The sequence below is a fragment of the Toxorhynchites rutilus genome, chromosome 2 (assembly GCF_029784135.1).
Source record: "Toxorhynchites rutilus septentrionalis strain SRP chromosome 2, ASM2978413v1, whole genome shotgun sequence".
Lineage (NCBI taxonomy): Eukaryota > Metazoa > Arthropoda > Insecta > Diptera > Culicidae > Toxorhynchites > Toxorhynchites rutilus.
The window spans coordinates 54,387,127-54,393,524 of record NC_073745.1 but is presented as its reverse complement, the minus strand read 5'-3'; positions in this window follow the sequence as shown (position 1 = coordinate 54,393,524).

Here is a 6,398-nt window from a genome sequence, read left to right as displayed (position 1 = left end):
AAAAATATGTATTTTGGATATTGCAAATTGAATTTTTATTTTGTAAATAAAAAAAGAGTACTAATTTTTTTTCTCAGTATCCTTTTTGTTCATATTCAACCATCAATACTGTATAACTCTTTCTAAGACACTATTTCGGTACGACTCATAGTTTTTGAGGTATGAATTATCAAAGATTTCTCTTACTAAAATCGATACGCCCTTTTCAGAAGTTTCGCTTGAGTGAAAAAAATCCCAATTGCTGTGAAAAACTCATATTTCCTCCAACCCAAACGGAATACACACTTTCATTGGAATCAAAAATACAAGTTTTTAAAATCTGCATTTTAGGACGATTTCATTTGGAATTGCTGCAATGCAAAATATTAGCTCAATCGGACATCATTTACCATTGTCGCAGGCGTTAAAATTTGAGTTTTTTTACTATGATCTCGAAAAATTTGTCAAAATATTTTTTTCCATCTGTAGTCGAATTATGAAATTTTTTTTGGTAACTGTAAATATCGACGTGTCAAGCAATTGTAAGACATTTGGTAGCAGAACAGTTCTTTGAAAACCCCGATTGCCGGCGAGTTCTCAGTTTCCAAAGAGAATATTTGCGACTTGAATTCCACCCTTTAACAGTGAGTATGCTGTAGCTATCGAATAAATATTGCATTTCTTCCGAGAGGAATTTTCATTCTCTTTCTATACCCAAAACAACAAACATCTCTCATTCTGCTCGTTTTGTGTCGTCTTCGTTTCCCCTCGAGCTGTGGATGCGAGCGAATATTTCAATCGCTGTACATCTGGCATTGCAAACAATACATCGAGCCGAGCCATGACAAAGCAGGCGTAATCATAATGTTTTTTGCCGCATTATGTAAGGAACGATCAAGATGAGCCATCATCAACGGCTCATAAGGAAAATTAATATTTTTCTGCTGAAATGCTATGAATGATTCAGTCGCAAAACGGTAACCACCAAGGATGATATCTACGCAATACACCCGCAACGGCACCTCCCCAAGCAATCGTCTCTTCTCGAGGACAATAATTCAAACAAAAGAGATTATTTTGAGAAGAGTGCAAAATTAATATATCTGGAAAGAAAAATAAAGCGCGACGGCCAAAGTATGTTCATTTAAGTTAGATTTTTTGCCTTTTGAATATATTCGAATGAAATAACTGTTGTAGTCTATGTAACTTGTATTTAAGTTGTTTAAATGAAAGAAAAATTTAAAATTACATAATTCTAGCGTTAAGAATCATAAAAACGAGAAATAAAATTAAATTGTAATTAAGTTTAGAACAATTCCGATGCAACAATCACCTAGCTTCGTTGACGGTCTCGACCGAGAATTCGAAAAACGATTTCTCATAAGAGGTCATTCTAACGATGTGTTATTTTTATCGCTGCAACTGTGTGCGTTCTCTGTTGAACGCATGTTTGGAGCTTGTTGAATGGCGATCCACGGAAGATGTCTAGGAGTTCGATACCAAGAAAGAATCGTTGTTTCTCGAACTGATTCTACAAAAACATTAAATTGAATAAAATGATTGCGTATTCCTACTTTCTATGCGACCGTGACTGGGATACAATCCCCTATAATTTATTTTCCGTAGATCTTCTATCATTGAACTGTTGTATGTTAGTTCCTGTGAATAGAATTCAAAGAATGATATAATATATTACAAAATCATCTTACACTTCAAAGTATCCATTTGAATTCTAATGCTACATTACGTTTCCTTCAAAAAATTCCGTTGAGTAAGATACATTAAATGACGTTCATATGTCTATACAAATGCTAAAAATTTGGAAGTAAGCAACAATAAATGCCGCGTATGTTTCGAAACAATGTTCCCTGCCAAGCACTCAAATGGACCGAGAATTGTATTTCGGAATTTGGGATGTTTGATTCAATTTTAGCTATCCGCTCTCCATGAACGGAAGTAGCGTTTTGGGATGATTTTCTCAGAAGGTTTAAATTGTTGAACGTCGCTGGATTTCATGCTATCTAGAATTGATAATCCCAATTATTGCTGGTGTTTAGGGGGAAGAAATCATAATTTTTCAGTTTAAATCATGTTTACAGATAATTGTTCTTAAATTGAAAATAAATTAAAACCAACTTGATACAAACATATACTGATGTTCATACTGCGTCAAACACACACACAAACTGTGTAAACTGAACCAAATAATAAATATTTACAAGAGATATTATTTTCTCAAGCAATAAATTCCAAATTCCTTTTGTGTAGAATGCAGACTCTCTCTTTTTCGGCAGTTTCTCGAACGAAGTCGGTATTTTTCACGTGCCTAACCCAGCCAAACAAAGCTGCTAGGAAGGGAGACGATTTGAGGTGGAGAAGACAAGCAATCTTTAGTCCTTCAGGCAATTCAACGTTTTTATTTTCCCAGCAAAACAAGCTCTAGGAATGTGATGTTTTTTTCCCTTCGTTTTCAATTTCTACTCAGCGCTCAACACGCTTTTCATTTGCATGAGCCCCTCCCAATATCCTGTAGCTTTGGCGGCTTCGGCGGGATTGTTGTTGTTTCCAGGGAAGACACCGGCCGCTTTATTCCCTGCAAAATTGTGAAATGCGATGATTACGTCCGCAGGCAAGTCTTTACAAACAGAACACCTGGGACTGAGTGTTGCTTTGTGTTTTATTCTACTCTTGTAGACATCGGTTTTGAAATTTATTTACCAGAGATGAGAGATGGCAATTTTTCTGCGTGAGTCGAGAGATGACGCTAAACGATCGAAATCAACCAAACACAGACTGGCTTTTAATTACAGCTGATGGCGGAAAGCCGCATGGCGACAGTCAATCTCTCCCAGCTCCTTCTTTGACAGACACTTAATCAAATTAATAAAAGTCCTCGTTAACAGGCACAGCAAAATGAATAGCTAATGCCAACGGCGCTGATTTTCGTGTTTTCGGTTGATGAGAAAAATCAATAGATTTGTATGTTGTGACTTCTTGTGCTTCTTTGATCACCATTAGTGACTCAGAATTGTGATGATTCGTTTCCCATCATCTAGATATGCCTCATTTGTGTTGATATTTGAATAATTCGGAAAACAATTTGTAACTATTCTGCACCTAATTCAATTTTCCATCCACTTTAGGAATTATTTACCCATTAACCAGATTCTTTCATCAGTGGAAGTGATTAATATCGCATCAATTTACCCGCAAACCTGGTCCCAGACATATCTTTCCGTCGTGCTATCCTGCTCTCGCTAGTTTGATGAGCGGCAAACTAGAAAGCATAATTTTTCGTTTCCTTCACACGAGATCGAATGATAGATAACATCCCCATTAGCAGATAATACTCCGAATGAGTAGTGGAGCATGAGTGGGGCTTTTCCGTTCTGATGATTGAATAAATGTCCGTAAAGAAAAATCAACCAACGATAATCCTTCACTCGCCTGCCCCAAATATCGCTGCATTCGCTCATAGACTTACGCCAGGAATTAAATCCGAAAAAAATTTTCAGATACACAAGTTTTTTTTAATGTCCGGCATGGAATATGAGACTCCCCATTTAGGGAGGCAACAAAGCATCAGATTGCGTGCCTGTTTCGTAAGGTAGAATCAATTGCAACTGCAATGAGGCATGGCAGAGTAATTTACAGCGAAAGTGCAAGCCCGGGGAAAAGTGGTAAAATAACATTCGAATGGTAGAAACGTTCATAGCCATAGCCACATAACCACACGCAATGGTAAATTAAATCAGTGGTTTGGTACCGCGGTTTTGGATTTGCGGCAATTGCAGTGAGGGCAGGATTTGCGGAAACACAACGTTATAAGTTAGGTAATAAATATCTTTCCCAAGAAAAATTATTTTCTTCAGTTACTAGAAGTATAATTATCGTTTAGAACTGTTAATTATACGTATGTCGACCGATTGATAAATGTTTTTCGAAATAGGTACAGCCATTACAAGACAGTGATACGAATGTGACCTACGGTGAATTCAGTTGCCTTCCGTCGCAACAGTGTTTGAAACAATCCGTTGAAATAATGTAGAACAATGGTTGTTTTTTCAAAATCTACGAATTTGCCCATGGATGAATCTCTTGAAAGTGTTATTATAAAGCATATAAAAAGCATCCAAAAATATTCAGATAGAAAATGAATTACTTTCCTGTTTTAGTTATTCCTACGGATTCTACGAGATCAGCATTGATAGTTGATTCAACACAGAATCAGCTTAAACATTATTTGTATTCTAATATAAGCAATTATATTTATGACATGAATTTAAAAACACGTGCAAAAATTATGTATAAAATTTATGTCTCAATCGACAATTGTTCTTTACCATTTACTTTTTGAAGACAATAATAGCGCTGACCGCGTCAATTTTTTTTATTAATCCGATTTACAGGCTCAGTTACATAAGTTTCAAGGAGCCAAATTTTTAACTATATTTCTACCAGCATATATTAACATGTTTCCTTAATGCTATGGTTAATGAAATAGGAAACCGATTACTCGAAGTCGACTCGAGTTTAGAAGGGTGACCCATATTCATTAGGGAAAGGATGGGATGCAATGTCCTGGAAAAAAAGGTAATGAAGATGGTAGAGTTTCGAGCGACATAGCATGCGCTGCCATAACTATTTCTCAAATCGTGACGTCAGTCATTGTGATTATCTTTGATTCCCCAGCGCATCCATGTGAAAATGATATTTTTTTAAAGTTCCCGCTGAATATGAAGCTAATGTGAATTGTGAAATCACGTCGAAAAAGACGGATAAAAGTGATATTTCAATGTGCCATTTTCACTCCCCCACGTTCATAGAAGCAAGCGAAGTTTCATTATTTTAACGTTATGAAGTGTATGTTTCGAAGGCTCTCAGAATCGGTGTGTATGTTGAGAGAGAATAATCGCCAATTAATCAATATTAACATAATTCCCACCATGCAAGTTTTACATTTGTAACATGCTTTAAAAAAATAAGAAAAATGATTTTCTTTGGAAGTGATTTTCGATGTAATTTTCTACATCATTTCTATAAGGTTTCTAAGGCTTGAAACCGATTCAGAGGCGATAACTGTGGGTCATATTTATTGAGTCGAGTTCCCAGTGAATATCTCAGATGAAGAAAATGGTAAGAAAGGATTATTATTTTCCGCATCAGCTTACCATCGGGTAGTATGGCATACCCTCGATCGGGGCAATTTGCTCGCTTTCGGTCGGATAACATTCTCACGAGAGAAATAGCTTAGATGTGAGGGATGCAAGATGATTTTTACAAATATCTTTGCATGGCACGAATAAATGTCTTCAAATGTAATCATAATGGACAAAAATGAGCGTTTGCTCATCACGATATTTCTAAATCATGTTCGATAAATCACACAAACAATTGTTTTCATATACTTTGAAATGGCCTCAATAAGTTTTCACAAAACTAAATGTCTTCAAAACGAAGACATGTCTTCACATTTGGCATCTATATTATGTGCTCAGAGAATGCAGGAAAACAAGAGCGCGGACTGGAGAATTAATGCACGAATACTGGGAGAACACGCTCACCGGAGGAACGGTTTCTTCTTTTCGCTGGTGGGAATGAAGGGAATAGATTGATGGAATCTCTCATTCATACAAGCTGTTTCTCTGAGCATTATAGTCTCTGAGAGAAACTACTCATGGACATATTATACTTCTGCTGAGCCATTTAGGGGAGATGGGGGTAAGAGGTTTACCGCTCGCGAGAGGAATAATTTCGCTCTCTTTCAGTGTTTGTGCGTCCAGTAACTGAAATAGAACAGAAAGAGAAAGCAATATAAAAAAGAGTTCAATCCCTTCTTCCCTTCACTTTCCATCATGCATTGGATGTGATTATGGATATGACTGTCCATTTCATCCCCCCCCCCAGTACAATTATTTCAATAATTTAAATTTACTACTTACGAATGAATTTACGTTTCCGTACATACCTAATATCGCTCTGTGTCTCTGTCGACTCACAAACCGAAATATAACCATCATCGAATTCAATTTTGCAATTAAGCAACTCAAAATGCTTAATATCGAAGCCGCAAAAGTTACATCCACACGCGGAATCATGTTTTATGTTCGGTTTTTGTTTCTCTATTCCACTTTTGATCAGTATTCATTGTCATAGGATGGTTTAAATATTATAGAATAGCAGGTAGAAGGGTTTCTCATCAACAGAAATTTGAAATAAATAATGCAACTGTACAAATCAACCGCCTGTCCATCATACCCCCACTGTCCGTCTTATCCGCGGCTCCCCTAACACCGTATGATTGGAATTTTAGAATTTGGGCTCCTTAAAAAATAAAATTCGTAGCGCTTTTGTTATTCAGTATCTAAAATACAGAACGATTACAGATGACTGAGGGTTAACTAATCTACGTACTGACG